This window comes from Ranitomeya imitator, chromosome 6 (genome assembly GCF_032444005.1).
Source record: "Ranitomeya imitator isolate aRanImi1 chromosome 6, aRanImi1.pri, whole genome shotgun sequence".
NCBI lineage: Eukaryota > Metazoa > Chordata > Amphibia > Anura > Dendrobatidae > Ranitomeya > Ranitomeya imitator.
Genome location: NC_091287.1, coordinates 559,568,523 through 559,595,193, shown reverse-complemented (window position 1 = coordinate 559,595,193; position 26,671 = coordinate 559,568,523). Strand labels below are relative to the sequence as shown.

General features: G+C 48.0%; 1 protein-coding gene across 1 annotated transcript in view; it reads right to left on the bottom strand.

Moving 5' to 3' along the window:
* The window catches only part of LOC138643181 (ubiquitin carboxyl-terminal hydrolase CYLD-like), a 67,857-nt gene extending 59,705 nt beyond the window's left edge, over window positions 1–8,152 (bottom strand). The window contains exon 1 of the mRNA XM_069732013.1: window positions 8,045–8,152. The gene's annotated coding sequence lies outside the window, so the exon portion shown is untranslated. The remainder of the gene's footprint in view (window positions 1–8,044) is intronic.
* Window positions 8,153–26,671: the final 18,519 nt, after the last annotated feature.

Genomic DNA, 26,671 nt, shown 5'->3' with positions numbered 1-26,671 from the left:
CTGACCGCTGAGCCGTGTATCTAATCCTATCCTGTGTGATACTGACTGCTGAGCCGTGCATCTAATCCTATCCTGTGTGATACTGACTGCTGAGCTGTGTATCTAATCCTATCCTGTGTGATACTGACTGCTGAGCTGTATCTAATCCTATCCTGTGTGATACTGTCTGCTGAGCCGTGTATCTAATCCTATACTGTGTTTTACTGTCTGCTGAGCCGTGTATCTAATCCTCTCCTGTGTGATACTGTCTGCTGAGCCGTGTATCTAATCCTCTCCTGTGTGATACTGTCTGCTGAGCTGTGTATCTAATCCTATCCTGTGTGATTCTGTCTGCTGAGCCGTGTATCTAATCCTATCTTGCGTGATACTGTCTGCTGAGCCGTGTATCTAATCCTATCCTGTGATACTGACTGCTGAGCTGTGTATCTAATCCTATCCTGTGTGATGCTGACTGCTGAGCCGTGCATCTAATCCTATCCTGTGTGATACTGACCGCTGAGCCGTGTATCTAATCCTATCCTGTGTGATACTGACTGCTGAGCCGTGCATCTAATCCTATCCTGTGTGATACTGACAGCTGAGCTGTGTATCTAATCCTATCCTGTGTGATACTGACTGCTGAGCTGTATCTAATCCTATCCTGTGTGATACTGTCTGCTGAGCCGTGTATCTAATCCTATACTGTGTTTTACTGTCTGCTGAGCCGTGTATCTAATCCTCTTCTGTGTGATACTGTCTGCTGAGCCGTGTATCTAATCCTCTCCTGTGTGATACTGTCTGCTGAGCTGTGTATCTAATCCTATCCTGTGTGATACTGTCTGCTGAGCCGTGTATCTAATCCTATCTTGCGTGATACTGTCTGCTGAGCCGTGTATCTAATCCTATCCTGTGATACTGACTGCTGAGCCGTGTATCTAATCCTATCCTGTGTGATACTGTCTGCTGAGCTGTGTATCTAATCCTCTCCTGTGTGATACTGTCTGCTGAGCTGTGTATCTAATCCTCTCCTGTGTGATACTGACCGCTGAGCCGTGTATCTAATCCTATCCTGTGTGATACTGACTGCTGAGCTGTGTATCTAATCCTATCCTGTGTGATACTGTCTGCTGAGCCGTGTATCTAATCCTATCCTGTGTGATACTGTCTGCTGAGCTGTGTATCTAATCCTATCCTGTGTGATACTGTCTGCTGAGCTGTGTATCTAATCCTATCCTGTGTGATACTGTCTGCTGAGCTGTGTATCTAATCCTCTCCTGTGTGATACTGACTGCTGAGCCGTGCATCTAATCCTATCCTGTGTGATACTGACTGCTGAGCCGTGTATCTAATCCTATCCTGTGTGATACTGTCTGCTGAGCCGTGTATCTAATCCTATCCTCTGTGATACTGTCTGCTGAGCTGTGTATCTAATCCTATCCTGTGTGATACTGTCTGCTGAGCTGTGTATCTAATCCTCTCCTGTGTGATACTGTCTGCTGAGCCGTGTATCTAATCCTATCCTGTGTGATACTGTCTGCTGAGCTGTGTATCTAATCCTCTCCTGTGTGATACTGACCGCTGAGCCGTGTATCTAATCCTATCCTGTGTGATACTGACTGCTGAGCCGTGTATCTAATCCTATCCTGTGTGATACTGTCTGCTGAGCCGTGTATCTAATCCTATCCTGTGTGATACTGTCTGCTGAGCTGTGTATCTAATCCTATCCTGTGTGATACTGTCTGCTGAGCTGTGTATCTAATCCTATCCTGTGTGATACTGACTGCTGAGCCGTGTATCTAATCCTATCCTGTGTGATACTGTCTGCTGAGCCGTGTATCTAATCCTATCCTGTGTGATACTGTCTGCTGAGCTGTGTATCTAATCCTATCCTGTGTGATACTGTCTCCTGAGCCGTGTATCTAATCCTATCCTGTGTGATACTGTCTGCTGAGCTGTGTATCTAATCCTATCCTGTGTGATACTGTCTGCTGAGCTGTGTATCTAATCCTATCCTGTGTGATTCTGTCTGCTGAGCCGTGTATCTAATCCTATCCTGTGTGATACTGTCTGCTGAGCTGTGTATCTAATCCTCTCCTGTGTGATACTGACCGCTGAGCCGTGTATCTAATCCTATCCTGTGTGATACTGACTGCTGAGCTGTGTATCTAATCCTATCCTGTGTGATACTGACCGCTGAGCCGTGTATCTAATCCTATCCTGTGTGATACTGACTGCTGAGCTGTGTATCTAATCCTATCCTGTGTGATACTGTCTGCTGAGCTGTGTATCTAATCCTATCCTGTGTGATACTGTCTGCTGAGCTGTGTATCTAATCCTATCCTGTGTGATACTGTCTGCTGAGCTGTGTATCTAATACTATCCTGTGTGATACTGTCTGCTGAGCCGTGTATCTAATCCTATCCTGTGTGATACTGTCTGCTGAGCCGTGTATCTAATCCTATCCTGTGTGATTCTGTCTGCTGAGCCGTGTATCTAATCCTATCCTGTGTGATACTGTCTGCTGAGCTGTGTATCTAATCCTATCCTGTGTGATTCTGTCTGCTGAGCCGTGTATCTAATCCTATCTTACGTGATACTGTCTGCTGAGCCGTGTATCTAATCACCAGACTGCAAACACCAGACTGACACTGACTCTGATCCTGACTCATCCTATACTGCAGGGTTTTAACCTGGAATCTGTGGCCTTCAGCCTCCAGGAAAACCCGGCCTGGGAATGAATCGGACGGCACCACTACCATCCTGCAGTCTGTTTCAAAACACAAAAGCCCAGAGCAGGTTTTCCCTACATCTGCCCGGGACAGCCAGCATGTCCAAGACCTATACTCACTTTAGTCTGCATTACAACCACAGCTACACCTGTGACTGCAATGCTCTCTCTGGCCTCAATGCGCCTCTGTGCGCATCCTTGGGGGGCACACAGGGACCCTCACATGTAACACCAGTCACTGCCTCACAACAGATAGAAATCCTGAAAATGGGGAGAAGTTTTAAAAATGAAAATGTATTAAAAAAGTTGTGGACAATAATGTAACAGAGGAGGACGGTGACGCTGCGTAGCCTAATAAAGCAGGAGGGGCGTTACAGTGTGTCAGCATTTACAGTGTGTATTGATGTTGGAGGAGCGCAATGTGTGAACAGCTGAGAAATATCGTGCTGCAATGAGCTCTTCTGCCAGCAGATGGCGATCACATACAAAACGTAGAGGCCGCACCATGTTACGCATACCGTACAGCGTCGAGACCACACCGTGTCACCACACACATTGTACAGCGTAGAGCCCGCACCGTGTCACCACACACATCGTACAGCGTTGAGGCCGCACCGTGTCACCACACACATCGTACAGCGTTGAGGCCGCACCGTGTCACACACACTGTACAGCTTAGAGGCCGCACCGTGTCACCACACACATCGTACAGCGTTGAGGCCGCACCGTGTCACACACACTGTACAGCTTAGAGGCCACACCATGTCACATACATCATACAGCGTAGAGGCCACACCGTGTCACATACATCATACAGCGCAGAGACCGCACCGTGTCACACACATCGTACAGCGTAGAGGCCGCACCGTGTCACACACATCGTACAGCGTAGAGGCCACACCGTGTCACATACATCATACAGCGCAGAGACCGCACCGTGTCACACACATCGTACAGCGTAGAGGCCGCACCGTGTCACACACATCGTACAGCGTAGAGGCCACACCGTGTCACATACATCATACAGCGCAGAGACCGCACCGTGTCACACACATCGTACAGCGTAGAGGCCGCACCGTGTCACACACATCGTACAGCGTAGAGGCCACACCGTGTCACATACATCATACAGCGCAGAGACCGCACCGTGTCACACACATCATACAGCGTAGAGGCCACACCGTGTCACACACATCGTACAGCGTAGAGGCCACACCGTGTCACATACATCATACAGCGCAGAGACCGCACCATGTCACACACATCGTACAGTGTAGAGGCCGCACCGTGTCACACACACCGTACAGCGTAGAGACCGCACCGTGTCACACACATCGTACAGCGTAGAGACCGCACCGTGTCACATACATCATACAGCGCAGAGACGGCATCGTGTCACACACACCGTACAGCGTAGAGGCCGCACCGTGTCACACACATCGTACAGCGTAGAGACCGCACCGTGTCACACACATCGTACAGCGTAGAGACCGCACCGTGTCACACACATCGTACAGCGTAGAGGCCGCACCGTGTCACATACATCATACAGCGCAGAGACCGCACCGTGTCACACACATCGTACAGCGTAGAGCCCGCACCGTGTCACACACACTGTACAGCATAGAGCCCGCACCGTGTCACACACACCGTACAGCATAGAGCCCGCACCGTGTCACACACACCGTACAGCGTAGAGCCCGCACCGTGTCACACACACTGTACAGCGTAGAGACCGCACCGTGTCACACACATCGTACAGCGTAGAGACCGCACCGTGTCACACACATCGTACAGCGCAGAGACCGCACGGTGTCACACACATCGTACAGCGTAGAGGCCGCACCGTGTCACACACATCGTACAGCGTAGAGGCCGCACCGTGTCACATACATCATACAGCGCAGAGACCGCACCGTGTCACACACATCGTACAGCGTAGAGCCCGCACCGTGTCACACACACTGTACAGCATAGAGCCCGCACCGTGTCACACACACCGTACAGCGTAGAGACCGCACCATGTCACACACATCGTACAGTGTAGAGACCGCACCGTGTCACACACACTGTACAGCATAGAGCCCGCACCGTGTCACACACATCGTACAGCGTAGAGGCCGCACCGTGTCACACACATCGTACAGCGTAGAGACCGCACCGTGTCACACACATCGTACAGCGCAGAGACCGCACCGTGTCACACACATCGTACAGCGTAAAGGCCGCACCGTGTCACACACATCGTACAGCGTAGAGGCCGCACCGTGTCACATACATCATACAGCGCAGAGACCGCACCGTGTCACACACATTGTACAGCGTAGAGGCCGCACCGTGTCACATACATCATACAGCGCAGAGACCGCACCGTGTCACACACATCGTACAGCGTAGAGACCGCACCGTGTCACATACATCATACAGCGCAGAGACGGCATCGTGTCACACACACCGTACAGCGTAGAGGCCGCACCGTGTCCCACACACCGTACAGCATAGAGCCCGCACCGTGTCACACACACCGTACAGCGTAGAGCCCGCACCGTGTCACACACACCGTACAGCGTAGAGACCGCACCGTGTCACCACACATATCGTACAGCGTAGAGGCCGCACCGTGTCCCACACACCGTACAGCGTAAAGGCCGCACCATGTCATACACACCATACAGTTTAGAGGCCGCACCGTGTCACACACACCGTACAGCGTAGAAACCGCACTGTGTCACACACATCGTACAGCGTAGAGGCCGCACCGTGTCACACACATCATACAGCGTAGAGGCCACACCGTGTCACACAGACCGTACAGTATAGAATTTGCAGTGTCAAACACACTGTAGAACGTAGAGGCCGCACCGTGTCACACACATCGTACAGCGTAGAGACCGCACTGTGTCACACACATCGTACAGCGTAGAGACCGCACCGTGTCACACACATCGTACAGCGTAGAGACCGCACCGTGTCACATACATCATACAGCGCAGAGACCGCACCGTGTCATACACACCATATAGCGTAGAGACCGCACCATGTCACACACATCGTACAGCGTAGAGACCGCACCGTGTCACACACATCGTACAGCGTAGAGACTGCACCGTGTCACACACATCGTACAGCGTAGAGACCGCACCGTGTCACACAAATCGTACAGCGTAGAGACCGCACCGTGTCATACACACCATATAGCGTAGAGACCGCACCGTGTCACACACATCGTACAGCGTAGAGACCGCACCGTGTCACACACATCGTACAGCGTAGAGACCGCACCGTGTCACACACACCGTACAGCATAGAGACCGCACCGTGTCATACACACCATATAGCGTAGAGACCGCACCGTGTCACACACATTGTACAGCGTAGAGACCGCACCGTGTCACACACATCGTACAGCGTAGAGACCGCACCGTGTCATACACACCATATAGCGTAGAGACCGCACCATGTCACACACATCGTACAGTGTAGAGACCGCACCGTGTCATACACACCATATAGCGTAGAGACCGCACCGTGTCACACACATCGTACAGCGTAGAGGCCGCACCGTGTCACACACATCGTACAGCGTAGAGACCGCACCGTGTCACACACATCGTACAGCGTAGAGACCGCACCGTGTCACACACATCGTACAGCGTAGAGACCGCACCGTGTTATACACACCATATAGCGTAGAGACCGCACCGTGTCACACACATTGTACAGCGTAGAGGCCGCACCGTGTCACACACATCGTACAGTGTAGAGACGGCACCGTGTCACACACATCGTACATTGTAGTAACCGCACTGTGTCACACACATTGTACAGCGTAGAGGCCGCACCGTGTCACACACATCGTACAGCGTAGAGGCCGCACAGTGTCACACACATCGTACAGCGTAGAGGCCGCACCCTGTCACACACCGTACAGTATAGAATCTGCAGTGTCATACACACTGTAGAACGTAGAGGCCGCACAGTGTCACACATCGTACAACGTACAGACCGCACCGTGTCACACACATCGTACAGTGTAGTAACCGCACCGTGTCACACACATCGTACAGTGTAGTAACCGCACCGTGTCACACACATCGTACAGCGTAGTAACCGCACTGTGTCACACACATTGTACAGCGTAGAGGCCGCACCGTGTCACACACATTGTGCAGCGTAGAGACCGCACCGTGTCACACACATCGTACAGCGTAGAGGCCGCACAGTGTCACACACATCGTACATCGTAGAGGCCGCACCGTGTCACACACATCATACAGCGTAGAGGCCGCACAGTGTCACACACATCGTACAGCGCAGAGGGCGCACAGTGTCACACACATCGTACAGCGTAGAGGCCGCACCGTGTCACACACATCGTACAGCGTAGAGGCCGCACAGTGTCACACACATCGTACAGCGCAGAGGCCGCACAGTGTCACACACATCGTACAGCGTAGAGGCTGCACCGTGTCACACACATCGTACAGCGTAGAGGCCGCACAGTGTCACACACATCGTACAGCGTAGAGGCCGCACCGTGTCACACACATCGTACAGCGCAGAGGCCGCACAGTGTCACACACATCGTACAGCGTAGAGGCCGCACAGTGTCACACACATCGTACAGCGCAGAGGCCGCACAGTGTCACACACATCGTACAGCGTAGAGGCTGCACCGTGTCACACACATCGTACAGCGTAGAGGCCGCACCGTGTCACACACATCGTACAGCGCAGAGGCCGCACCGTGTCACACACATCGTACAGCGTAGAGGCCGCACAGTGTCACACACATTGTACAGCGCAGAGGCCGCACAGTGTCACACACATTGTACAGCGCAGAGGCCGCACCGTGTCACACACATCGTACAGCGTAGAGGCCGCACCATGTCACACACATCGTACAGCGTAGAGGCCGCACAGTGTCACACACATCGTACAGCGCAGAGGCCGCACAGTGTCACACACATTGTACAGCGCAGAGGCCGCACAGTGTCACACACATCGTACAGCGTAGAGGCCGCACAGTGTCACACACATTGTACAGCGCAGAGGCCGCACAGTGTCACACACATCGTACAGCGTAGAGGCCGCACAGTGTCACACACATCGTACAGCGCAGAGGCCGCACCTTGTCACACACACTGTACAGTATAGAATCTGCAGTGTCATACACACTGTAGAACGTAGAGGCCGCACAGTGTCACACATCGTACAACGTACAGACCGCACCGTGTCCCGCTCCTCCCAACCGTCCTGGATCCAGCGGGACAGTCCTGATTTTGAGATTGTGTCCCGGCCAGGATCTTACTTTTCCCGGCATGGGGGCGCAGTCACCTAATGCGGCGGTCCGTAGTTTCTTCCTCAGCGGCTGCAAGAGTTCTTTTTTGCTTTTTTTTCACCCAGCTCAGTCTTTGCACAGCCGGATCTATTGTGGGGGCTGTAGTTCAGTAAGGTTTTTTTGGAAGCAGAGAACATCCGCCTGGATCTACAGCTCCCAGAATCCTGTGCGCGTTATCCAGGGCCGGATTTAAGAGGTGGGCGGCCCGGGGCCCATATTTCAAGGTGCTGCAATATGTGATGCAAAAACACAACGTGAAAACGAACCCAAGTTTATTTACAAAAATCATTTACGCAGAGTAATTCAGGTAAAATCATTCATTCTTTACAGTCCGGGCACTTTCCTTGATTTTCGTGCTGCAAACTCACTAATGACGTCACTAAAGTCCAATTCTCGCAGTATATCTGACTCGATGCTCATGATAGCCAGATTTGGCTACGTTCACATTTGCGTTGTGCGTCGGCGACGCAACGCACAACGCAAATAAAATTACACCAAAACGCACGCAAAAACGCCGTGTTTTGCGACGCATGCGACGTTTTTTGCCGAAGTTTGGACGCAAGAAAAATGCAACTTGTTGCGTTTTCTGCGCCCGAAGCTTGCGGCAAAAAAAACGCATGCATCGCACAACGCAGCACAACGCATGTCCATGCGTCCCCCATGTTAAATATAGGGGCGCATGACGCATGCGCCGCCGCTGCGTCGCCCGACGCAAACACGCAAAACGCTAATGTGAACGTAGCCTTTACAAGTCGTTCCTGCTTCATGGACGTCCTTGATCGGTTTTCAACTAATTTGAGTTTTGAGGAGTAACGCTCACCACTGCAGTTTGTTACCATCAAATTTAGATATATCCTTAGGGCTATCTCAGTAGTCTCAACACAGACAGACAGACACACACAGACGGACAGAGGTCATACTCACCCACCGCGACACTGTGAAGTCTGAACAATTTCACCTCTGGATCTTCAGTGACTGAAGTCCTGCCGCGCTCCGCGGTGGAGAATCCTCTTCTCGCGCCAACTTCGTAGCTCTGCCTCCTTCCTCGATCTGAACAAATGCTCATCAGATCTAATCTGACGGAGCGATCATATAGCTGAACAGGTAGCGCCTAGAAGCTTCTGTTGGGATCGGACAAGGCTGCCGCGTGCCATAAGCTGAGCATTAGGTACAGGGAGGGCACTAAGGAAGTCTGGCTAGGCTAGCCAGGTCAGTGGATGCTGACGCAGGTCAGGTGCCATGACTCTGCCGCTCTGCGCCAGCCACTGAGATGTAGGACCGTAGCCAGGTCCCTACACTTTCAATAGTTTCTCTTTTGTTAAATGTTCCTTAACATTAGAAACGGTTCACAGCAAAGAGACGTGTATTTTACATGTGCAGCGCCCCAGAGATCATCTGGTCGTTGCAGTATGACACTCTGCCGCTAAGGGGAGTGATGGTACATCTGATGGCACTGAAGGAATTCTTCTGACCAGGTATCACCAGCACACATTACACTTCACACTCCGGCCACTAGGGGGAGAAAAAGGCTTTATTTATTGGGCCCCTCCTCACACTGCTAAAACTAGGGGTCGGATCGGAAGTTAGTCAGAAGCTGACTGGGTTGGATTCAGGCAACATCCCGTGGCAGGGGGTGTTGCAGGGAGAAGATTCAGGGGGGTGCCTGTCAGGCGTGGGAACCTGGCAGGTACCTAGCGAACAGAACAGAACGTTACGGAACCGTGCCTGCACTACCTTGCGGCAGTATCCTAAGAAAGAGACACGAAGCGAAGGATATTGTGGAACAGTGAGAAACGAGATCAGCACAAAGGAGAACCAGTAGGAGTCGTGCCCCGAAAACGGCAACATCCTACTGAGGCGCGTAGCCGGTGACCGGAACACCGAGGAAGTAACTGACTCTATGCCTTACTTCAAACTCCGCAGGACAGTTTATTATAGGTTGGCTGTCTACCTTAAATTTCCTACGAAGACATAGGGGGTAACGCGTGGAGAGGGGCGTCTCTAGGGTCCCAGAAGAGCTCCGAGCCTTCCCGTCATACGGGTGCGTCCTAGCCATAACATACCTGGGGGACGAGAAACTAGAAACATGTGGAACGAAAGAGAAAGAATTAGGAAGAACTAGAAAGAACAAACGAACAAACTAGAACAGCAGTTGTGAGGACTATTCCGAATGCTCAGCAGGGTAGCACTACAACACACAGGCGCTAGTGGTGGGCAACGATTTCCACCTGCAAAGGGAACTCTGGATGTGCCATCGGACCGGCCGGTCTCAGATAGCCCTGTTAAACGTGCTCTGGACTGAGGATCCTGAAGTCTTCAGTAAAGAGGTAAAGAGACTGCAACCCTGTGTCCTCGTTAATGTCTGCACCTCACACCATCACCATCCACCTTACTGGGAAGCCCTGGGGACATACTTCACCTGTGGGAAGGTATACCATCCAGCTGCCATCACATCACCCCAGCGGACCCCGAGCAGCATCGGTCACCCTGACTGAATACCACAGATGGCGTCACGAAACTTTGACAGACTCCTATCACCTTTTATTGGACGCCCCTTAGCAGGGTCACGGACCGGGTCCAGTCACCGTGACAACCCGAGAACTGAGACAGAAAGGACCGGTACTGAGTAACCTGTGGCCCTGTGTCTGGGGGCGACCCACATGTTTTGAGATATTTATCCCTATATTGGTGGGAGGCCCCCGCTTGGTGGGTGGCCCCTTGGGCCCCCTGTAAATCCGGGCCTGACATTATCAGCTGCCCCTGCACAGGCACAGAGTCACAATTGTGTCCTACTATCACACCTAGGGAGGAGGATGATTTCACCCGGAGCCTACAGCAATGTGAGGCATGGAGCAGGGGCTGGTGCTGGGTGTGACAGCAGAGCTGGATGGGAGCAGGTTTAGGGAGCAGCACTCACAATGGGGTCTCTGCTGTCATTTCTTTTGTGATTACATGGTGTATTGTTCTGGATGGCAGGCTTTGCTGGAGGATTGCAGTCACTAATGGGTTTATATGGCACTGGTGTGCTCTCTGGTGTTGTACAAAGCAGGAAAGTGGGTACTTGTGATCCAGTGGGACAGTCCCAAATTTCAGACTCTGTCCCGCTGTCCCAGCCGGGATCTTACTTTTCCCGGCAGGGTGGGCAGCCGGGGCATGTACCCCGAGCACAGCCGGCAGGGGAGCGCAGTCGGTCCGCCTAATATGGTGGGCCACAGAGTCTCCCCCGCAAGCTGCATTCTGCCACCCCCAGTCTAAGGCCGGCGTCACACTTGCGAGTTTTACGAACGTAAGAGCGCAGAATCTACGTCCGTAAAACTCGCAAAAAATACGGCACAATTATTCTCTATGCCCCTGCTCCTATCTGCCGTATTTTACTGATCAGTATTATACGGCTTTCTACGGCCGTACAAAATCGCAGCATGCTGCGTTTGTCACCGTACTGCGCAAGAAATACGCCAATGAAAGTCTATGGAAGCGTGAAAAATACGGATTACACACGGACAAGCAGTGTGACTTGCGAGAAATACGCAGCGCTGTTAGAGAGAAAAGCCGGTAATTCAGTGCGGTGTACAGTAAAATCACACTGACAGCTTACAGTAGAATAGGTAGAATAAATGTGTACACATAGAATAGGTATATATATATATATATGTCAGTGAGACACATATATGTATATATATTAATATTTATTCCAGCGCTAGACAGCTTGAAAGCCGGTAATTCAATTACCGGCTTTTTCCTTCTCCTTCCTAAAACCCGACATGATTTGAGACATGGTTTACATACAGTAAACCATGTCTTCTCTCCATTTTTTTTGCAGATTCCACACTACTAATGTCAGTAGTGTGTATCTGCCAAATTTGGCCGTTCTAGCTCTTAAAATAAAGGGTTAAATGGCGGAAAAAATTGGCGTGGGCTCCCGCGCAATTTTCTCCGCCAGAGTAGTAAAGCCAGTGACTGAGGGCAGATATTAATAGCCTGGAGAGGGTCCACGGTTATTGGCCCCCCCCTGGCTAAAAATATCTGCCCCCAGCCACCCCAGAAAAGGCACATCTGGAAGATGCGCCTATTCTGGCACTTGGCCACTCTCTTCCCATTCCCGTGTAGCGGTGGGATATGGGGTAATGAAGGGTTAATGCCACCTTGCTATTGTAAGGTGACATTAAGCCTAATTAATAATGGAGAGGCGTCAATTATGACACCTATCCATTATTAATCCAATTGTAGTGAAGGGTTAAATAAAACACAAACACATTATTTAACATTATTTTAATGAAATAAAAACAATGGTTGTTGCAGTATTTTATTCAACGCCCAATCCAGTCACTGAAGACCCTCGTTCTGTGAGTAAAAAAACATAATAAACCAACAATATACTTACCCTCCGCAGATCTGTAACGTCCAACGATGTAAATCCTTCTGAAGGGGTTAAAACATTTTGCAGCAAGGAGCTGTGCTAATGCAGGCTGCTCCTCCTCGCTGCAAAACCCCGGGGAATGAGGCTAAAAATAGATCAATGATCTATATTTAGCTTCATTTGCGGTGAGGCGCCCTCTGCTGGCTGTTCATAGATCGTGGGAACTTACCTAGAAAGCCAGGGAAAGCCGGTAATTCAGTGCGGTGTACAGTAAAATCACACTGACAGCTTACAGTCCAATAGGTAGAATAAATGTATACACATAGAATAGGTATATATATATATATATATATATATATATATGTCAGTGAGACACATATATGTATATATCTTCTCTCCATTTTTTTTGCAGATTCCACACTACTAATGTCAGTAGTGTGTATCTGCAAAATTTGGCCGTTCTAGCTCTTAAAATAAAGGGTTAAATGGCGGAAAAAATTGGCGTGGGCTCCCGCGCAATTTTCTCCGCCAGAGTAGTAAAGCCAGTGACTGAGGGCAGATATTAATAGCCTGGAGAGGGTCCATGGTTATTGCCCCCCCCCCTGGCTAAAAACACCTGCCCCCAGCCACCCCAGAAAAGGCACATCTGGAAGATGCGCCTATTCTGGCACTTGGCCACTCTCTTCCCATTCCCGTGTAGCGGTGGGATATGGGGTAATGAAGGGTTAATGCCACCTTTATTTTAAGAGCTAGAACGGCCAAATTTTGCAGATACACTCTACTGACATTAGTAGTGTGGAATCTGCAAAAAAAATGGAGAGAAGATATGGTTTACTGTATGTAAACCATGTCTCAAATCATGTCGGGTTTTAGGAAGGAGAAAGAAAAAGCCGGTAATTGAATTACCGGCTTTCAAGCTGTATAGCGCTGGAATAAATATCAATATATATACATATATGTGTCTAATGACATTATATATATATATATATATATATATATATATAGACAGTATATATATATATATTTTTTTCTTTTTGGGACACATGGATCACTTCTATAGCGGTATGTTGGTTTTGCTAGCCTGCGAGAAAACCACGCAGTACGGATGCCATACGGATTACATACGGAGGATGCCATGCGCAAAATACGCTGACACACCCTGCCTACGGAGGAGCTACGGACCACTATTTTCGGGACTTTTCAGCGTATTACGGCCGTAATATACAGACCGTATTTTCATACGCTGAGTGTGAAGCCGGCCTTAGAGTCACGCGTACAATTGAAGCTCTGACCGCTGGGTCAGAGCGACACAAGCAGCGTAATCAAATCATGTGATCACGCTGCTGACATCACTCGCCAGAGATGCAGGATGGGTGGTAAGTGCTCCAGTGGAGCTGAAGACACCGAAGATTAAGTGCATGGGGGGAGATTTGGAGTGGGGATGGGGAATTTAATGTGTGGGGGGAGATTTGAGGGCACAAAATGAGGAGCAAAGGGGGAGATGGGGGAATGTACGAGAAAACAGTACAGAGGAATGCGGGCATGTATGAGGAAACAGTACAGGGGGCATATACGAGGAAACATTATGGGGGAAAGGGGGCATGTATGAGGAAACAGTATGGGGGAATAGGGGACATGTATTAGGAAACAGTACAGGGGAATAATAATAATAATAATCTTTATTTATATAGCGCCAACATATTCCGCAACGCTTTACAGTTTAACAGTTTCAAGCACAACAGTCATAAGTAACAACATTAACAATACAATAATTAAAGCGAAATAAGACGACCCTGCTCGTGAGAGCTTACAATCTACAATGAGGTGGGGGAGATACAACGTACAGGTGTGTATTTACAATGATGTATTTACAATGATGGTCCGGCCATCTTCAGGGGGTGGGGGATAGATGTAAGTAGTGAATGGGCTACACACACACAAACATAAAATGACTTTGATTAGTGAATGTGGTAGGCCGCTCTGAACAAATGAGTTTTGAGCAAGCGCCTAAAACTATGCAAATTGTGGATGGTCCTAATATCTTGGGGTAGAGCATTTCAGAGGATTGGTGCAGCACGGGAGAAGTCTTGGAGTCGGGAGTGGGAGGTACGGATTAGTGCAGAGGTTAGTCGAAAGTCATTTGCAGAGCGCAGTGGTCTGTTAGGCTGATAGAAATGAGGGAGGAGATGTAAGGGGGGCCGCACTGTGGAGAGCTTTGTGGGTGAGAACAAGTACTTTGAATTGGATCATATAATGAATGGGCAGCCAGTGTAACGACTGGTGAAGAGCGGACGCGTCCGAGTAACGATTAGCCAGATGGACAACCCTGGCTGCTGCATTAAGGATGGACTGGAGAGGGGAAAGTCGAGTGAGGGGGAGGCCAATTAGTAGAGCGTTGCAGTAGTCCAGGTGGGAGTGGATCAGGGCGACAGTGAGGGGTTTTTGTTGTTTCCATGGTGAGAGAAAGGGTGGATTATAGAGATGTTCTTTAGGTGTAAGCGGCACGAGCGGGCAAGAGATTGTATATGGGAGGTGAAGGAGAGATCGGAGTCAAACATAACACCCAGACAGCGCGCCTGCTGCTGGGGTGTTATTATGGTGCCACCCACGGAGAGGGAAATGTCAGATTTAGGGAGGTTAGTAGATGGTGGGAGCAGAAGAAGTTCAGTTTTGGAGAGGTTGAGTTTCAGATAGAGAGCGGACATGATGTTGGAGACTGCAGACAGACAGTCAGTGGCGTTCTGTAGTACAGCGGGGGTAAGGTCAGGGGATGACGTATATAGTTGTGTGTCATCGGCATAAAGATGATACTGAAAGCCAAATCTGCTGATGGTCTGTCCAATTGGGGCCATGTAGAGGGAGAAGATAGGGGGGCCATGGACTGAGCCCTGAGGTACCCCAACAGTGAGAGGAAGATAAGATGAAGTTGAGCCGGAGAACAGAACACTGAAGGAGCGGTCAGAAAGATAGGAGGAGAACTAGGAGAGAGCAGTGTCCTTAATGCCTAGTGACTGGAGCCTAGAGAGCAGGAGAGGGTGGTCAACAGTGTCGAAAGCTGCAGAAAGGTCGAGAAGAATGAGCAGAGAGTGGTCACCGTTACGTTTTCCTGTCAGAAGGTCATTGGTTACTTTGATGAGTGTAGTTTCAGTCGAATGTAGGGGGCGGAAACCGGACTGTGAAGGGTCTAGGAGGGAGTGAATGGAGAGGTAATGGGTAAGGCGGGAGAATATCAGGCGCTCCAAGAGTTTAGAGATGAAGGGGAGATTGGAGACCGGTCTGTAGTTATTTGTGCAGGATGGGTTGAGAGCGGGTTTCTTTAGTAATGGAGTAATGATAGAGTGTTTGAAGGAGGAGGGGAAAATGCCAGAGGAGAGGGAGAGATTAAAGATTGTAGTTAGGTGAGTTGTGATGACTGGAGAGACTGGAGGAGATGTGAGGGAATGGGGTCGGTGGTGCATGTAGTCGGACGAGAAGAGGAGAGGAGCCTGGAGACTTCTTCTTCTGTCATGGGATCGAATGTGGAGAGTGAGCCAGGGGAAATGCAGGAAGGGATGGAAGTCACTGAACTTGGTGATTGGGAGCGGATTTCCTGACGGATATTGTCTATTTTCTCTATAAAGTGGGAGGCCAGGTCCCAGCACAAATGTCTGTGATAGGGGCTTGTGCTTTTGGCCTGAGGAGGGAGTGAAAGGTGTCAAAAAGTTTCTTGGGGATGTTGGCTAGTGATAAGATCAGGGTGGTGAAGTAGGTCTGTTTGGCGAGGTGAAGGGCAGAATTATAGGTCCTTAACATAAATTTGAAGTGTTTGAAGTCTTCTGGTGTGCGTGTTTTCCTCCATAAGCGTTCAGCACACCTAGAGCATTGCTGTAGAAATCAAGTTTGCGATGTGAGCCACTTGGTCCAGGGTGCTTCTAAGAGTGTCGTTGAAGTGATGTACAGCCAGATCAGGACAGGAAAAAGATTGGGGACTATGATGAGTGTAGGGAGTCTGAAAATTTATGAGGGTTAATGGCTTGTAGATTTCTGAATGTGCAGTAGGTAGGAGTGTGCTGGGGTGGGCAAGGATTTGTGAGTGTGAAGGAGAGAATGTTGTGGTCAGAGAGGGGAAGCGGTGAGTTATCTAGGTAGGAGATTGAGCAGAGCCGGGCGAAGACCAGGTCAAGGGTGTTACCGTCCTTGTGTGTTTCAGAGGTTGAGAGCTGTGAGAGGCCTAGACAAGTGCTTAGTGATAGAAGCTGGGATGCAGATGTGGAAGTGGGGCTGTTAATGGGGATGTTGAAGTCTCCCAGGATAAAGGTTGGTAGTTCTGAGGACATGAAGTGTGGCAGCCAGGCAGAGAAATGGTCCAGGAAGTGGGTGGGTGAGCCTGGAGGCCGGTATATGACCGCTACTCTGAGGGAGAGGGGATGGAAGAGCCTGATGGTGTGGACCTCAAAAGAAGGGCATGAGAGTGATGGAGTTGGTGGGATGACCTGGAAGTTGCATTGTGGGGAGAGAAGTATGCCAACTCCACCACCAGGTCTGTTTGTGGGCCTCAGGGAATGTGAGAATTGTAAGCCACCATGGGAAATGGCAGCAGGAGAGACCGTGTCAGAATCCTGAATGCAGGTTTCTGTGAGGGCCAGCAGATTCAGAGAGTTTTTCAGAAAATAATTGTGTAGGAAAGGAAGCTTGTTGCATACAGACCGTGGATTCCAAAGGGCACAATTAAAAGAAGGAGATGAAGGAGTGAAAGTAATATTAGTAAGATTATTAAGGTTTCTATGTGAGGTAGGGTAGGGGTTGAGGTTGGAGGATGGTGGACAGGGGTTGGGGGAGATGTCCCCTGAAATCAGTTCGAGTAGGAAGATAAAAAGCAAGTAGTTTTTGGAAGTGTATGAAGTTTTTTTTGTGCAGAGTGTTTGGGCAAGATGGACTGAGGTTTTTCAGGAAGGTGAGAAGTGCATGGGTGCTGTACATGGGAGATGGAAGGAGAAAGGAGTTGATGTATATGAGTCGTGATGGAGGGGGGATTGTGCGGTGAAAGTGGATTGCAAGGGAACTTAGGAGGATAGGAATAAAGCACATGGATAGACGGGAGTGCAGAGTGTGGGTTACCTGACTCCTGCCCTGACTAACTGCCATGGAATAACTGCTGTATCACGACGCTTAGCTTCATGACGCTTTGCTTCTGGGATGCTTGCGTGCACCCCCACATGCGTGCACCCCTAAGGATGTTTCTAAATTTATAGTCCAGACTGCTGGGTCAGAAGAGATGGATTGTGGGAACTGGTTGAGGATAATTTGGCAGCTGGGGCCAGCACACCAGGGATTTTTTTTTTAGATGATTAAAGACATTCAGCCTGGCAACATCTATTTTGACACCTTCCACCAGATAAGATCTGCACTGATCCCAGTCATGGATATGCAACAGTGAGCTTTAAGTACAATGCACCAAATGAATTATACCGATGAATTGCGATACTAATTTACTATTGAGATACTAATTTGGCTTTTATCCTAAGTCATATTGCACGACTCGTTAAAGAGTTGATTGTGACTTGCAGGATCGCTACTTCCAACAGGTGGCGCTTTTGAGTTAAGTCCTCTTTTTCTCAGAAGAGGCAATTTGCATACCGATGAATTATTAAACACATTTAATTATGTTTCAAGATGGTAAAGCAGCAGATGACAGACAGCAAGCAGAGGTGGGAAGTTATACCATAAGAGTCTATTGCAGCAGATGAGACAGCAAGCAGAGGTGGGAAGTTATACCATAAAAGTATATTGCAGCAGATGAGACAGCAAGCAGAGGTGAGAAGTTATACCATAAGAGTCTATTGCAGCAGATGAGACAGCAAGCAGAGGTGGGAAGTTATAATATAAGAGTCTATTGCAGCAGATGAGACAGCAAGCAGAGGTGGGAAGTTATAACATAAGAGTCTATTGCAGCAGATGAGACAGCAAGCAGAGGTGGGAAGTTATACCATAAGAGTCTATTGCAGCAGATGAGACAGCAAGCAGAGGTGGGAAGTTATACCATAAGAGTCTATTTCAGCAGATGAGACAGCAAGCAGAGGTGGGAAGTTATATCATAAGAGTCTATTGCAGCAGATGCAACAGCAAGCAGAGGTGGGAAGTTATACCATAAAAGTCTATTGCAGCAGATGCAACAGCAAGCAGAGGTGAGAAGTTATACCATAACCATGGGAATGGGGCATGTATGAGGAAACAGTACAGGGGGCATGTACGAGGAAACAGTAAGGGGGAATGGGGGGCACATATGAGGAAACAGTACAGGGGGCATTTACAAGGAAATAGTAAGGGGAAATGGAGGGCATGTATGAGGAAACAGCACGGGGGAATGGGGGGCATATATGAGGAAACAGTATGGGGCAATAGGGGGCATGTATAAGGAAACAGTATGGGGGAATGGGGGCATGTATGAGGAAACAGTATTTGGAAATAGGGGGCATGTACGAGGAAACAGTACAGGGGGCATGTACGAGGAAACAGTACCGGGGAATGGGGGGAATGAATGAGGAAACTGTATGGGGGATGGGTGCAGACACAGTGGTGATTGGGGAGGGGTTCAGACAGTATGGGGAGTGAACGGGGAATGTATGGGGACACAGTATGAGTAGTGATGTGAAAAATGTATGTGGACAGAGTATGGGGAGTGAGGGTGATGGGATGTGTGCAAACACAGTATGGGGAGTCAGGTGAGCAGGCAGTATAGAAAGTGAGCGGGTAAATATATGAAGAGACAGTATGGTGAACAGGGGGATGTGAGAGAAGACAGTATGAGGAGGGAGGGGAATAGTGTGAGGAGACAGTATGGGGGAGAAAAGTGAGTGGGCACAGAATAGAAACTTAGTGGGGGCGTAGCATGTACTTGAATTCATTACTTGTAAATAAGTTTAATTTTTTTTTCTGCTTATAATTGTTGTTTATGAAAGTGTGATCAGCAGTGCTAAATGGGTATGGTTGGGGCGTGGATATGGGTGTGACTAGTTGTGAAATGGGCGTGGTCAGGGGCGTGGCCTCAATTTTGCGGCAATTTCCCACAAAGCAGGTTCTATAGTCAGGTTCTTGGCCAGGCCAAGCGTTTTTAAAAAATTAGTTTTACATAAAGCACATTTAATTGTAAGCATGAATTATTGAATCCATATAAAGTTTTGGAACCTTTTTCTAGTTTAATATACCAGTGAAATGTAACAAGAACCAAGCTACAGTACATGGATGAATCCTTCAATCCGTAAACATTTTTGCAAGTTTTTTTGTGAGTTTAATATACCAGCGAAAAGTAACAAGAACCGCGTTATGGAGTATGGATGAATCATTAAATTCATAAACATTTTGTTACGTTTTTTTTAAAATTTTTATATAACACCAAAATTTAACAAAGCACGTAAAACTGGATGAGTAATTAAATCCAGACAAATTTCTCACTGCTTTTTGTAGTGTTATATATACCACTGAAATGTACCCAAGAGCACGTAATACTGTATGTATGAGCAATATAATAGTGATAAATTTTGTAACAATTCTTTTGAGAGATAGGTACCATGGAAATGTGCCCAAGAAGATGTAATACTGTATGGATGAGTAATTGAATCCAGATTTCTTTTAAATGTTTTTTTGCAGTGTTATATATCACAGCAATGTACCCCAGACCTTGGAATAGTGTATGGATGAGAAATTTAACATAGAAAAATGTTTTAACTTTTTTTTAGAGGAATAGATATCATAGAAATTTATCCCAGACCATGGAATAATGTATGGGTGAGAAATTTAACCCAGCCAAAATTTTATAACTTTTTTGGAGTGATAGATATCTTTTATGAATAGGTAATTCAGAACCACAATGGACCTTGAAGTTCAGAGCACACAAAGTGACCTGACAATAACCAAAAACATAGGATGAGCTCTGAGAGGTGGGAACTCTGCTGACCGCAGTCCCTAATCCTATCACACCACACTAGAGGTAGCCGTGGATTGCACCTAACACTCCCTATGCAACTTGGCACAGCCTGAGAAACTAGCTAGGCCTGAAGATAGAAAAATAAGCCTACCTTGCCTCAGAGAAATTCCCCAAAGGAAAAGGCAGCCCCCCACATATAATGACTGTGAGTTAAGATGAAAATACAAACACAGAGATTAAACAGATTAAGCAAAGTGAGGCCCGACTAACTGAATAGACCGAGGATAGGAAAGATAGCTTTGCGGTCAACACAAAAACCTACAAACAACCACGCAGAGGGGCAAAAAGACCCTCCGCACTGACTAACGGTACGGAGGTGCTCCCTCTGCGTCTCAGAGCTTCCAGCAAGCAAGAAAAACCAAAATAGCAAGCTGGACAGAAAATAAAGCAAACAAAAGTAACACCAGCAGGACTTAGCTTAAGCTGGGCAGACAGGCCACAGGAACGATCCAGGAGGAAGCAAGACCAATACTAGAACATTGACTGGAGGCCAGGATCAAAGCACTAGGTGGAGTTAAATAGAGTAGCACCTAACGACTTAACCTCATCACCTGAGGAAGGAAACTCAAAAGCCGCAGTACCACTTGTGTCCACAGGAGGGAGCTCGACCACAGAATTCACAACAGATATCGCAGCAATGTACCACAGACCACGGAGTACTGTATGGGTGAGAAATTTATCCCAGTCAAAAATTTTAACACTTTTTTTGTTTTACATACCACCATAATGTACCATAACTCCATTAGACTGCATGGATGACTAATTGAATTCAGAAATAAATTTGGAATGTAAATACTTTGAAAGTGTACTTTATGTATGTGTAGATATCGGGGTCAGTGGGTGCTCTTGTACACTGGCCTAGCTGTCTTTAGAAAGATTGCATGGACCAGGTCTCATACCACTGAACGCCCACTCTCTGTCCCCGTGGGCAGAACACTACTCAGACAACACAGGTTAAGGGTAAGACAGTATGGCAATCATTTATTGAACTACCAACAACACAATAGCATACATAACAGTCCCAGCATTTGCCCAAGATGGTGCAAATTACAGAGTCTCACCCTTCCGTTGACTCGCCGGGACAAGAGCTGCTTCCAATGCTGAATTCTCCCACCAGTGGCTCCCCGCTTTTGGCGGGCTCCCACACAGGCGTTAACAACAAGCTTAGGAAGCTAACTGAGAGCAGTGAGGTATTTGGCCAGGTGACGAGATTGTCCCAACCTGGATTCTTTAAGACGTCTCTGGGGTTTCAGTGATTGTCAATGAATCAGTCCGGTGTTCTTTCAGCTAGGGCCCTAGTCCCCTAAACTGATCTGTAGAGTCCCACAGAAGAAGAAAAAGTCTGTTTATATAGTTCACAACTGGCAACCAGCATCCAGAGGTCAGAGAGTTGTGAATGAGGCCAACCTGCATTGTTTGATTATGTAGTCTATTTGTATAGCTTTTCCTCCTCAGTTTGGGAATGCCACCAAACTGTCTAGCATAGACAATGTATGTAATCAACATATCAGCAAACATCATTGTTCAGTGGCCATGCATTACTGTTTTGCAAAGATAACAAAAAAACAAACTGTAGGAGAAAATATTAGAGGTAAATATTCTCTACAAGAAGAGTCAATACGTCAGAAAACAGTTTATGATTCTGGGCTTACAAAATTAACGTCTGGCATAATTAGGAAGAAATGCTGTGTCATCACAATGAACTACACTCATAAAGGCTTTGCAGAAAGTGTAAAGCCAGTATAAAATTATAAAGAGGGTAATACAATAATCCTCCTCATGTGTATTCTTCTCCTTCCTTGGGAGGCTGGGGGGACTGCCTCCATCTTCTTCCAGGAACCCAATTCCCAGGTGCCTGGGTTGTAAGAGACTTGGCTTCCAGTGGTGCCAGAGCCCTCGACAAATAGAAATGGGGAACAGCTCCCTGTGTCACTTGACCATCAGCTGCTCCCGCATAGGAATTGGAGAACCCCAAGCACAGTACAATCTCGGGGGGGTATAGTAGGTCTGTCTCAAGGAGCCTCTCCCAGGCCCTTTCATTCCTCAAGAAGGGTTCATCCTGCTCCCTTCCTTCTCGGATCAAACCAACCACATGCTAGCAATGTTGTCCCTCAATTTGAGGAACATGACCCTGGTCCCACCCTTCAGCTTTTGTAGCCTTCGAGGCAAGCGTACCATCTCTACTGCCCGTTAGTTGATCAAGATGAGATGACGGGTCCCAAGGTCTTCAATGGACCCCCATTTCCACTGACGGTCATAAGTAACGACCACCCCCCGGGGATGCCAACTGTCGGTACCATGCGGTTAGCGGGCTTGATAATATTTCTCCACCCCAACAATATATTGAATTTTTTCACACACATAAAAAAGAAAATTGCCACAGCTAAATATTTTGCAAGGGACTGCACAGGCCTAATCCCTGTCTACTGACTGGATTCTGTCACTCTCCCTGCTCCTAGACTCTCTCCCTCCCTAGGCTAAATGCAGATTGTATGTGGAGTGCCCCCAGACACAGGGCCACGAGTTCTCGGTACCGGGCCTATCTGGTTCGGTTCTGAGGCTGTCACAGTGGCTAGACCCGGTCTGCGACCCTGCTAAGGGGCGTCCAATAAAGGTGGTACAGTCTGTCAAGGGTTCGTGACACCACCTGTGGTGTTCGGTCAGGGTGACCGACGATGCTGTGTGGTCCGCTGGGGTGATGGAATGGCAGCTGGATGGTATAACTTCCCACAGGTGAAGTATGTCCCCAGGGCTTCCCAGTAAGGTAGATGGTGATGGTGTAAGGTGCAGTCAATAATGAGGACACAAGGTTGCAGTCTCTTTACCTCTTTACTGAAGACTTCAGGATCCACAATCCAGAGCACGCTTAAAGGGAAGGTGCCACCAGTTTTCTTGTATTTTGTTTTTTTTTGTGAAATTAAGCTTAAAATAGTAATTAAAATGTATTAATGCAATGTTTGCACTGTTTGCAAACATTTCTATATGAAAAATATTATATACTAGCTGAAGAGCCCGGCGTTGCCTGGGCATAGTAAATATCTGTGGTTAGTTATAGCACCTCACTTCTCTTATTTTCCCATCACGCCTCTCATTTTCCCAATCACATCTTTCATTTTCCCCCTCATATCTCTCATTTTCTCCCTTACACCTCTCATTTTCTCCCTCACTCCTCTCATTCCCCCCTAACACTTGTCATTTCGACCTCACATCTGTCATTTTCCGATCACTCCACTATTTTCCCTCACTCCTCTCATTTTGCACTCACACCTTTTCATTTTCACCTCAGTATATACCTGTTTGTCATCTCCCTTATATATAGTATACACCTGTATGTCATCTCCTGTATATAGTATATACCTGTATGTCATCTCCCCTGTATATATAATATACCTGCTGTGTGTCATCTCCCCTGTATATAGTATATACCTGTATGTCATCTCCTCCTATATATAGTATATACCTGTATGTCATCTCCTTTTATATATAGTATATACCTGTATGTCATCTCCTCCTGTATATAGTATATACCCGTGTGTCATCTCCCCTGTATATAGTATATATCTGAGTGTCATCTCCTCCTGCATATAGTATATACCTGCATGTCATCTTCTATATATAGCATATACCTGTATGTCATCTCCTCCTGTATATAGTATATACCTGTATGTCATCTCCTCCTGTATATATATGTACCTATATGTCATCTCCTCCTCTATATAGTATATACCTGTGTGTCATCTCTCCTGTATATAGTAGATATCTGTGTGTCATCTCCCCTGTATATAGTATATACCTGTGTGTCATCTCCTCCTGTATTAGACCTCGTTCACACGTTATTTGCTCAGTATTTTTACCTCAGTATTTGTAAGCTAAATTGGCAGCCTGATAAATCCCCAGCCAACAGGAAGCCCTCCCCCTGGCAGTATATATTAGCTCACACATACACATAATAGACAGGTCATGTGACTGACAGCTGCCGTATTTCCTATATGGTACATTTGTTGCTCTTGTAGTTTGTCTGCTTATTAATCTAATTTTTATTTTTGAAGGATAATACCAGACTTGTGTGTGTTTTAGGGCGAGTTTCGTTTCTCAAGTTGTGTGTGTTGAGTTGCGTGTGGCGACATGCATGTAGCGACTTTTGTGAGATGAGTTTTGTGTGGCAACATGCGTGTAGCAACTTTTTGTGTGTCGAGTTGCATGTGACAGGTTAGTGTAGCAAGTTGTGTGCAGCAAGTTTTGCGCATGGCGAGTTTTGCGCATGGCGAGTTTTATGTGTGGTGCCTTTTGAGTATGTGCAAGTTTTGTGTGAGGCAACTTTTGCATGTGCTGCAACTTTTGTGCATGTGGCAATTTTTCCGCGTGTGCAAGTTTTGCATGTGGTGAGTTTTCCATGAGGTGAGTTTTGCACTTGTGGCGAGTTTTGCATGAGCCTAGTTTTTGCATGTGGCGAGTTTTGCACGTGGCGAGTTTTGAGCGGCGACTTTTGTGTTTCGACTTTTATGTGGCGAGGTTGGTGTATGTGTGGTGAAATGTGTGCTGAGGGTGGTATATGTGTTCAAGCACGTGGTGGTGTGTGGCGCATTTTGTGTGTGTGTGTTTATATCCTCGTGTGTGGTGAGTATCCCATGTCGGGGCCCCACCTTAGCAACTGTACGGTATATACTCTTTGGCGCCATCGCTCTCACTCTTTAAGTCCCCCTTGTTCACATCTGGCAGCTGTCAATTTGCCTCCAACACTTTTCCTTTCACTTTTTTCCCCATTATGTAGATAGGGGCAAAATTGTTTGGTGAATTGGAAAGCGCGGGGTTAAAATTTCGCCTCACAATATAGCCTATGACGCTCTCGGGGTCCAGACGTGTGACTGTGCAAAATTTTGTGGCTGTAGCTGCGACGGTGCAGATGCCAATCCCGGACATACATACATACACACACACATACACACATTCAGCTTTATATATTAGATTTTTCTACAAATATACATATTTACCACTAGGGGGAGCATTTTCCGTTTTAGACCTCAAGCAGCTATAGTAAGATTTAGCAGCTCTGCCCCAGGGATATTAGACCACCCAAAAGGGGAGGAAAATGGTGATGTCAGCAGTTACTGCCCCAATTTTGCTTCTGACAGTAAGAATGAAGAGCAGCATCACAGGGCAGCACCATTTTGTGTGTGACTGCCCTGTGATCGGCTATCACCAGCAGTTACTGCATCAGAGGCACAGCTTGTTTACAGAGGAGCAGAACACAGTGGGCTCAGCAGCATTTTTTGTGAATAACATTCTTGCCATCCCCCTTCCCCCACCTTAATCCCTGTCCTGTCAGCTGCCCTGCTCTCTCTCTCCAGGTGTCACCTCCCTCTCTGCAGTCTGTGAGTGCAGCTTACTGGAGATCACAGGGACTGTGTGTGAGGGGGAGGCAGAGACACAGCAGGAGAAGCACACAGGGCAGCATGTGAGGAGTAGAGGATGTGCCTGCTTGGAGTACAGAGGAGCTTCTGTCCTGTGATAGAGAGCACAGGGCTATAATAAAATGGCAGCTAGTCACACCTACAGCAGTGAGTTGTGCAGCCCACAGAGGCGTGCCCAGCTCACTGCTAATGCTGCTGCAATGTTACAGATAGGGTCCGTGCTGGTCTATTATCTCCTATGTCCATGGGGTGCCGTAATCTGACACTGATAGTGCCCTGCTACTGCTGCAAAACCAAGATGTCAGCCCCCAGTGCATTCTTTAAACTCATATAACACATGAAATCTGTTTCACGTGCATTTCAAACTTGCTTATAGCAGCATGTTATGCTACATTACAGTGATTTATTAATGACCTACAAACGCGGTACCTTCCCTTTAACAGGGCTATCTGAGACCGGCCGGTCCGATGTGCACATCCAGAGTTTCCTTCGCAGATGGAAATCGTTGCCCACCACTAGCGCCTGTGTGGTTGTAGTCCTACCCTGCTGAGCATTCGGAATAGTCCTCACAACTGCTGTTCTCGTTCGTTCTCTACAGCTCTCTCTCTCTTTGGTTCCAGATCTTTCTAGTTCAACGTCCCCCAGGTATGTTATGGCTAGGACGCACCCGTATGACGGGAAGGCTTGGAGGTCTTCCGGGACCCTAGAGACGCCCCTCTCCCACAGTTGCCCCCTATGTCTTCGTAGGTGTTTAGGTGAGACAGCCAACCTATAATCAACTGTCCTGCGGAGTTTGGAGTAAGGCCTAGAGTCAGTTACTCCCGCGGTGTTCCGGCCACCGGCTACGCGCCTCAGTAGGATGTTGCCTCGGTCTCACGGCACGACTCCTACT